This window comes from Gracilinanus agilis, chromosome 2 (genome assembly GCF_016433145.1).
Source record: "Gracilinanus agilis isolate LMUSP501 chromosome 2, AgileGrace, whole genome shotgun sequence".
NCBI lineage: Eukaryota > Metazoa > Chordata > Mammalia > Didelphimorphia > Didelphidae > Gracilinanus > Gracilinanus agilis.
This window is the reverse complement of record NC_058131.1, coordinates 661,420,804-661,431,278: the sequence shown is the minus strand read 5'-3', so window position 1 is coordinate 661,431,278 and position 10,475 is coordinate 661,420,804.

Below are 10,475 nucleotides of genomic sequence, written 5' to 3'. Positions count from 1 at the left end.
GCGGGGGGGCGGAAGGTTCTCCGGGATAACGCGGTGAGTGTGCCCCGGGAGAGTAAAGAGAAGAGGAGAGGAGGATGCTAACAGCATGCAGGAGCGGGATGCGGAGGTCGTCCCCTCTGCTTGAGCATCCCTGCTTTGGCAGGCTTGCTCTGATCTCGGGGCTGGAGACAACTCACTTGGAGGTGTGATGGGACTACCCTTGTACAGGGCTCTCTTTTCTACCCCCAAAGAAGCACGCTAAAGGGAATGTAAGCTCCTCAACGAACCCTGAGGGTCGGGGAGCAGAAGATCTGTCTCAACGGATGCCAGGGGCACTTAAGGGACACTTTGGTGCCGAAGACCCACAGGGATGAGGCTTAAAAAATATTTAATAAAATGAATATAGAGCGCGCCTAGGCACCTTTACTGAAAGAAGTATTGCGGACGGGAGGAAGACAGCTACGCGGGCTCAGTAGATTGAGAGCCAGACTTAGAGATGGGTTCAAATTTGACCTTAGGCATTCCTAGTTGTGTCACCCTGGCCAAGTCACTTAACACCCACCACCAAATTGCCTAGCCCTTAATACCCTTCTGCCTTGGAATCAATACACAGTATGGATCCCAAGATGGAAGCTAAGGGTTTAAAGGAGAAAAGGAAAAAAAAAAAAAAAAAAAACAGGAGTATGTGTCCATTCCAGTTGTGTATGGCCACATGGGTTATCCAAATGCAGTTACACAGGAGATGTATTGTGGGAAGATGGCAGAGTAGGGCATGAGTCTTTCCCACCTTCCTAATACCACCCACTAACAACTAAAAATACCTCCATAGAATCAAAACTAAAAACAGCCGGGAGTTTGGAGAGAAGCTGAACAGGTTGGGAGGAAAATTTTTGACACCCCCCCCCCCCCCAAGGCCCTGGGGGAAGGAAGAGAGCAGAGTAGAATCAACAAGGTAATCCCTGGGGCAGGATTAGCAACTCCACTTTATTTGCCTACATCCGAAAAGATACCACCAGAATCCACAGGCAGAATGGGTACAGCTTTATCTGCAGCAGCCCCAATTCCTGAAGCCCCACCACTAGGGATTGAAGGAGTGGTGCTCCCTGAGGAATCTGCAATTGCTGGGTCTCAAGAGCAATTTTCGGGCATTTTTGCTGGTGAACAAAGGATTTTGGAAGCCTAAGAAACACCAACTTGACATCAGTTCTGTCCCAGCCACAGCACCACGAGAGGAGGAGTGAGGAAGAAGAACACAAAGATGAGTGTGGTGGTAATTGAGGGACTGTGACTGCTGTGTCACTCCCAGGGGAGTGTAGTCCCTGGCTGCTGCCACAAAGGTAGGCAGACAGATTGCTGACAATCGCCTACTGGCTTTAGGCAGAATACCTGAGATCAATCACAGATTAAATTGAAAAGATTTGAATGGGGGTGTGGGACTATATCAGACTCTGGACTGTAAAAACTGGAAAAACTAAATAGGACCCAGGTTTAAAACAAATACACACAAAAATATTCTGAAACCTGAGGATTATATATCACAGAGTATAATAGGAACATTGGGAGTCTAGTAAAAAATAAATTTATTGGCCTGGCCACTAAAATTTTAAAAATAAAATAAATAAATAAAAATGAACAAAGGAAAGAGAGCCTAACTATTGATATGTAGCATAGAGACAGAGAATATCACAGCTCAAACTCAGAGAACAGTAAAATAAGAACACTTACTTCAAAAACAGCAAAGAAATACAATTAATGACCACAAACACAAAAAGAGTTTTAAAAAGACCTCAAAAACCAAATGAAAGAGATGGAGGAAATTTTGGAAAAAAATTTTAAAAAGTAATGCAAGAAAATCATAAAAGAAAGATCACCCAAATGTAAACAGAGATCCAGAAACTCTCAGAAAAAAAATGCATTAAAAACTAGAATTGGACAGAAGGAAGCTAACAATTTCCTAAGACAAGAAATAATAAAGCAAAATAAAAAGAACAAAATAATAGAGAGTATGAAATATATTATCACAAAAACAACTGGCCTAGAAAATAGCTCAAGGAGAGACAATACAAAAAGAATATTTGAATTCTCAGAAAGTTACAACCAAAATAAGAGTTTAGCTACCATACTCCAAGAAATCATCAAAGGAATCTACACAGAAAATTGGAGGGTAAAATGGAAATTAAAAGAATACACAATCACCACCTCAAAGAGACCCAAAGATGAAATACTCAGGAATATCATTGCTAAATTATGCAGCTCCCAGATTAAGGATAAAATTCTACAAGGGGGGGAGGGGAGAAGCAATTTAAATGCTCTGGAACTACAGTCAGAATACAAGATTTAGTGGCCACAATATTAAAAGAATGCAGGACATGGAACACAGAATTTCATTGAGCAAAAGAACTAGAATCATAACCAAGAAAAAGTTATCTAACAAAGATAAGCATAAATACAAAAGTTAAAAAATGGATATTTAACAAACTAAAGGAATTTCAACTATTCCTGGAGGAAAACCCAGAACTTGGCAGAAAATTATATCTATGAGAAATATACAAAGAAAAATGAAAAGCTAATCATAAGAAAGCCAAAATTTCAAATTGTTTAATTCTGGTATGGGAAAATGTTATCTATGGCCCCAAGGAATGGCATCATTGCCTGGGGTTTTTGAAGGGGTATGTATGGAGGGAAGACTGAAGGTCAAAATAAATGTAGTAATGAAATGAATTGAAATGGTGGTGGAATGTACAACAAATGGATGGGCTATCTTGTGTGGAGGGGGGGTAAGTGGAGGAACTCCTATAAGAAGGAGAGGAAGGGATGGTGAGTAAGTAGTACTAGATGCCTACTCTCATCAGACCTGGGATAAGGAAAGAGCATATACAATTAGAAGGGTAAAATTTTTTTAATGTACAGAGAAACAGGAGAAAAGAGGTTGGAATAAGCAAGAGACTGGGGGTGGGTTAAAAAAAGAAAAGGACAAGGAGATAAGAAAAGGAAGGAAAGAAAGGGATACCTAGAAGGGAGTACAGGTCAAAGGTGGGGGGTATAAGGCAAGGGGATAAGGGAATCAAGAAGTAAGATAATTTTTATTTTATTTTAAGTGATCACTCTATTGCACATATTAATAATATGAAAATAGGTTTTGAACAACGATACATGCATAACCCAAGGGAATTGCTCATCAGCTCCAGGAGGAGGAAGGGAAGAGGGGAGGGAAAGAACATGAATCATGTAACCATGGTAAAATATTCTTAATTAATTAATTAAAAATTTAAAAAAAGAAGAGGACATAGTAGAGGGGAATAAAGAAGGGATTTTGGAAAAGTAGACAGAAGAATTAAAAAATAAGGAGGAAGGGATAAGGGAATGATCTTTGAGAAAGGTGGGCCAATTCGGAACTAGGAGGGGTAGGGAAGAAGTTCTGTCAGGATTTGGGGGGAGGGCTATGAATTGGAGAGGTATTACTCAAAGGAAACTGTACATTTGAGAAGGGATACAGCAAAAAGAAAGGAAGAAGGAGACCAACAGTGAGGAAGAGCAGAAGAGGTAAAAAAAAAAAAAAAAAAAAAAAAAAAAAAAAAAAAAGCACAGCTTGTAAATGGGATGAATTCACCCATGGGAAGAAAATGGATAACAAAAAAGATCAAAAAAACCAAGACCAGACAATATGTGGTTTATAAGAAACACATTGAAAATGAAAGATGCACATAAAGTAAAGGTGAAGAACTGAAGCAGAATATACTTTGCTTTAGGTGATTCAGAGAAGACAAAAGTAGCAGTTGTGATTTCTGACAGTTAATGTTAAAATGGATAAAATTGGAAGGGATAATCAGGATAACTATATTATGTTGCAGGGGGTGGGTACTATGAATAATAAAGTATTATCAATATTGGACCTGTGTGTACCAAGTGTTAGCGCATCCAGACTTAAAAAAAAATTTTTTTTTAACCTTTACCTTCCATCTTAGAATCAATACTGTGTTTTGGTTCCAAGGCAGAAGATTGGTAAGGGCTAGACGATGGGGGTTAAATGACTTGCCCAGGGTCACATAGCTAGGAAGTGTCTGAGGCCAGATTTGAACCTAGGACCTCCCATCTCTCAGTCTGGCTCTCAATCCACTAAGCCACCTAGTTGCCCCCAGCATCCAGATTTTTAAAGAAAAGCTAAATGAGAATAGATGGAAATAGATAACAAAATAATAATAGCAGAGACTTTAATTTTCCCATCTCAGAATTAGAAAAATCTAACCAAAAAATAAATAAGAAAGAAGTTAAGGAGATGAATAGAATTTTAGATAAATTCAATATAACAGATATCTGGAGAGCCCCTACATACCTGCATGAGCTTAGTAGTAGATCTAAGCCTAGCATACACATGTCAAAATCTATTTATCATCTCCAGATAATCTGATAAGGACGGCTTAGTTAATAAAGAAAGAGGTGGGAGAGGATCTTGACTGTTAACTCATAGCTGCTTCTCTGAAGTGCCACTGAGTCACAAGTTTATTATATATGAAAATTCAAACTCCCTTTCACCCACAAGCACAGAGAAATATTTAATGCTGTACAGAAATGCCATTACAACTTAGACAATTCAAAGAGGCTTCAAAAGCTTCAAGGTGAAGATAAGAACCAGGATGGACTTTCAGCTACATGATTATCAGCAAGCTAAGTCTGAGAATACTTTTCTCAGGGGCGAAATGCCCCTGCTAAACTAAGGTTTCAGCCTTGGCTTGCCAAGCAGCCACATTTCTGACCAAAGGGGAAGAATGTTAACCTCTTGACTGCTGGTTTGCTAAGAAATTAAAGCTTTCCGGTAAGGCTATATTGCTTTCTAATAAGAAAGGTATGGAACATAAAAGGGGTCAAAAGAGGAGTCTCAGATTTTTATCTATTTGAGGCTGTTTCTCTTACTGGCTTCCTACATACACATAATCCAAACTCTGGAGGAATCTAGGACAAATTAGACCCACTAAGGAAAACAGCCATAAAAGACATGCTTATAAGCCTCCCTGAGATTTCTGGCAAGATCCAAATTTCATAGAGAGGCACTACTACTCTCAGCCAAAGGTCACGTACAAAGCTGAGCTATTACCGCAAGCTGCAAGTGTCTTATCTAGGGAAATGTTCGAGGTTCATTGTAAAGTGTTATTGTAAGCCTCTAAGAGATATTTATGTTCCGTTCCTGGAAAAACTTTAAACCTTTTGTACCAACCTTCCATAAACAAAAAATCTTCATGTCATATCACAGGCAGATGGTTCACCAATGTACATATATATCTTGATGTATGGATCTATTGCCTAACAGAACTCTCTCATTATAAAAGTTTGCTTCTTTGTCATAATAAACAGAGATCATGGAGATCATGCATGACCCCATCTGGCCCTTGATTTCTCTCTCTCTCTCTCTTTCTCTCTCATCCCCTCCCTCCCACCCCTGTTCTTTCTACTCTCTCTCCTTTTTCTCTCAATGTCAGAATCCTGACTCAACAACAGACACAGTTTCTTGAGGGACAACAGTGGTTTATCGAGTATAAATATCCTACAAAGTCTTACTTTAATTATGGAGATAATTTTGCATTCCTGAGAGGTTGTGGTACTAGAACATTGAGTATAACCAAGCTGGAAAGACTCAGTTTTGGAAAAACTATGGCCCTGGCAACAGATTGTGTCTGTTGCCTAAGGACCAATCTATCTAAATATAGTCCTGATAATACATGTAAACTGAGAACCAAATGGGCTAGGATGATCAAACTAAATATTGATAGGAATACAGAGAAACTGACCTAATATTGCATTGCTAGAGAAGTTGTGAATTCATTTTTTAGAAAACAAAATGGAAATATATATTAATAATTGTTAAGCTGTTTGTACTCATTGACCTAGGGATCCCACTGACCTAGGATTAGGCCCTACAGGCATTATTGAGAGGGTTAAAAGCTAGGTATGTATGAAAATATTTATGAAAGATTTGTTTTTAATGGCAAAAAAAACCAGAAATAATATAAATGCAATGATTGGGAGGAATGGCTGAACAGACTGTGATGCTGGAATGTAATGTATTGTATTATATTATTAGAAATAACAAATTTTGGAAATATAAGGAAAATAAGGGAAATATGTGAATAGAAAAAAGAGAATAAGACTAATGCATACTATGATTACATTTAAAAAATAAAAGCCAAAAAATAAGAGAAAAAAATTTCAAAGTAAAACAAAGCCAAAAGAACTCAAAAACAGAGGATATTTATATTGCGACATATGTATAATTTACATATTTTTAAACAAATTGTAAACAATGTGGAGTTTATTTTGTAACACGATGCCTGGAACATCGTAAGCATTTACTGTTTATTGAATGGAATTGAATAACAAAAGTAGGATTTGAATCTGATGCTAGATGCAGTACTCAATTGTATAATATGGCTGGCCAGGGGAAAGACTAAGGTACATGTGATCCACAGAGAGGGAACAAGGAATCAAGACAGTGTGCAACTAATTTCTGTACCCTTAAACTAAGATTCCCAGCATCCCACTTTCATCCTTACATTATGTCCTTACATTTTAGAGATAAAGATTCTATAAGCCTGCCCTCTCTCTTTCTCTCTTCTCTCGCAAACACAGTCAGGAAAAACTGCTCTTTACTCAGGTTTTACTCTTGTCTTTCTATTCTACTTCAAATGATTATTAATAAATCATATAAAATATAATACTTGGGGTTATTGGATATTTTTTTAATCTTACATTTCTGGAGAACCATGAAGATATAGACTCCTTGAATTTTTTTAAGAAAGCCTTTGAGTAAAAAATAGGGAGCAGATAAATTTTGATCCTGCTAATAAGCTGCTTTTTTTGTGCTGGTTTTTTTTCTGGTTTTGTTTTTGTTTTTGTTTTTTGCTTACCACCCTACTCTGGGGCTCCTGGCTGAAAAGGATAAGCTGCTTCCTGCCTCTTCTGCTCTCCACAAAGCTAGTGCTGGGTTGCCCAAGGGTTCAAGAACTGTTTAGAAGCAAATTGTTTTTCCTGCCAGAAGGGCGAGATCCAAATCCCATTGGGATACCCCTTCCCTACAACCACTGGGGTCTCAAGCCTGCACTAGCTGCTTTCCAGCAGGGAAACACAGTGTGGAGCAGCCTTTCCACACTATCCACTCCAACCCCAGCCTGGCTAAATGGGGGGTGGAGGGAGGACTTCCATGCTCCTGGCTGTGGGGGTGGGAACTGAAGTGTCATGTGGCCCCTGGTGTTTTTACCAGTGGAAGTGGGGAGAGGAAGGAAGATTACCCTTCCAAACCTCTTAACTTTAGCCAGTGCATACTAGGGTTTCATCACCTACCAACAGGAAGTAGAGAATGAAAGCATGGCTCAGTTTCCTGGCCTATCTCATACAGCTTCTGTTTCCAGAGAGCCTTATTGAAATCACACGGCTTACAGCTTTAGAACGTCTTTTCTTATTGCCATTCCTGGTGGTCTGTGTATTGATTGGATACCTTGAAGTTGATAGCTTGAGTAATCTCAAGATTCAGAGAGGATATTCATCTCCCTACACCCCCTTGTCAGGCCAGTCTCTGCAACACATCCAATATGGGATTCATCCACCCTATGCTCAGTGCGGGTATGGGGAACCCCAGAAGGGTGACCAAAGGAATCTAGATGGATGATGATACTGGTGAGGAGAAGTAACTTAAAGAGTCTGAAGGTGAATTTTAAGCCTTTTCAGACTCCATTGCCTCATTGATATTAACTATTTGAGTTTTGTTCCCCTCCAGATAGTGAAGAAGTCCCTTTAATGCAGCTATTGGAATTGGAGAAAAGAACTCTTGAATTCTGTGCCTGTATTCTGTCATATATATTGTATTTGCTGATTGGCTTAAGATTTAATTCTGTTTTTTTAAGTTCGCATATTAATCTAATCTAACATCTTCTGTTACACTAAGTCATTTTCAGCTACTGTGTTTTGGCCATTAGCTATATGTTCTGTTACATTGCCTTTATTTGTACCTCCCCCTATGACTGGACTCGAAATACCATTGTAAAAATCCATAAACAACTTGCACAAACTCTTTTCCGTGACAAAACCTTAGGTCCTTATGGATGCTGGGTTTGTCACCAAATCCATCAAGATTACATGTTGCCTAAATGGCCTTTTGTTCCTTTTTGCCTTTGTTAATCGTCACATAGATGATGATGAATGGACTACATCAAACTGGTTACAATCCATATGCAATAGTTGGAGAATTTAATGACCTAAAAATTTTAATTGATTTTAAAGGGTCTTCATAAGTGATTTTTTTAGATATCTAGAAGCACCACTACCTCTGACTGATCATTTGCTTTCCTCTGGATTGTTTGAAACAAAAGGTAAGGGTCCATTTAGTAGTTGAAGTGAAGTGCAATAGCATTATTATATTTCCCACCTCTACATTTACTGAAAATGTAATGGATGAGACATCTGAAGTGATTTTCACTATTGCAATCCACATTTCAATGGATGGGACATATAAAGACATGCATTTTACACTGTTACAGTCTCACACCAGAGGAAGGAGGTTGCCCAGGCGGCTGTGACAGATTATAATCTCATTCAAGAGGTGGGAAGGATTTCCCAATGGCGCTTTGTAACTTCTAGATGTTTTTTTTTTTAATTTGATCTCTTCAGCTTACTCTATCCTTCCGCCAGAATGGTCTAGATCAGTGATGGACAAACTATGGCCCACGGGCCAGATGTGGCCCCCTGAAATGTTCTATCCAGCCATGTGACATTATTCCTAATCTGACGAATACAATGAGTAGGATATAATACAATGAAACTTCGAAAGAGTTGCCTTAGAAACAGACTGACAGATGAGCATTTCCTTTCCTTTGGTCCCCTCTTTAAAAAGTTTGTCCATCACTGGTCTAGATTCTTGGTGACATTTTAGACCCAAAAGGTTTTCATCAGCAGTACAGAGGTTTTTCTGGGCTCTCCTGCCAAATTTTAGAATATTGGCAATAATAGACTTTGTAAGCAATATCTCTGCCAAGGTTGAAAGATTGGCTAGATCTATAGAACTAGTAACAAGCATCCATGAGCTTTATAGTTTTTTTTAAATGTCACACAGCAATTTGTGAATCCTATATGATAGTCAGTTTGTTTGCTATTGTTATTAAATGTGCTATTGTGATTTGGGGGATTTGGGTACTTCTTTGAATGTGCATTACCTGTTATACTATTGTTTTATAAAGCTCTTGCTTAGTGAAAATCATTTGCACTCACACTGTGGATCATGGTCAATTTTAAAAGGAAATGGATCTCATTTCTGGGTAAGAAACCTTTGTATTGTACCTCTCCTGGGCAAACACAGTGTGTCACTGATTGTGAACTATATAGTTTTGATTTTTTTTAATTTTATTATTGAGTTTTCTTTTTTCCTCTCATTTTTTTGTACTTGAAGCACATGTTATAGTATTAAGGTGTTTGTTGTTTTTTTTTTTTTAATTTTGCACTAGGGTAAGCTTAAAAAGTCCATTAACCCTAATATCAATGCATACTCAAAAGCTTTAGACTATGGAAACCTGCCATTGATTGTTAAATATTATGGGACTTTAATTAATGATTGTGTCTGATTCCAGAAGAAGGGATCACAAAAGAGCCACTGCATAGTGCCAAAGAGGACAAAGTTAATCTGCACAGTGCCAATGAGCACAAGGTCAAAGAGACTAACCAATCCTGGTGGGATTGATGAGATTCTGTGCCACAACAGGGGACTTGAACTTGTTTGAGGTTTGAGGTTGGGGCTGTTTGACATACATCAGATGCAGGTCTTCCCCGTGTCACATTCCAATAAGTACTGAAGTTTGGCTACCATTCTGGCTCCCATATCCCTGAGAACAAAGGTAAAATCAGACCAGGAAAATATTATTTTCCATCTGCTTCAAAATCTAGTCCTTTTTCTATCTTTCATAGTGTGGCAATTTTCTATAGTCCTGGCTGCTGATTGGGTAAGTGCATAATTGCTAATACAGGCTTATGGAACATAAATCACTTTCATCAGGCCCTGATTCAAGGACCTGTTATAGGTTTATTTTTTCCTTACTTAGAATTTTTACACATAAGTCTTTGATATTTTATATTTCATCCAAAAGTTACTTTTTTCTCTTTTATTTGGATTTTTTTTTGATGTTTTTGATTTTCTTTTGACAATTGATTTATATACCTCATAACTCAGCCATGTATCCCTGGGTGATCCATGTGTTTGTCAACACCCTCCTCAAGGGGGATTCTATTATTATCCTATAATGCAAAGTTTAAATTCTTTTGAGAGTAATTTTAGGATAAGAAATTTGCTACCTCCCCAAATCAAGAAAGTGAACTGTTTGGAGAAGGTGCCATGAAGATGCCTGCAGAAACCACACACTGCACCAAAAGATCCAGAATGAACTTTGGGATGTGGTAATTTGAACTGTGGGGGGTTGAACACATTTTTTTTTAATGTACACTCTTACACCAAAGAGGATTGC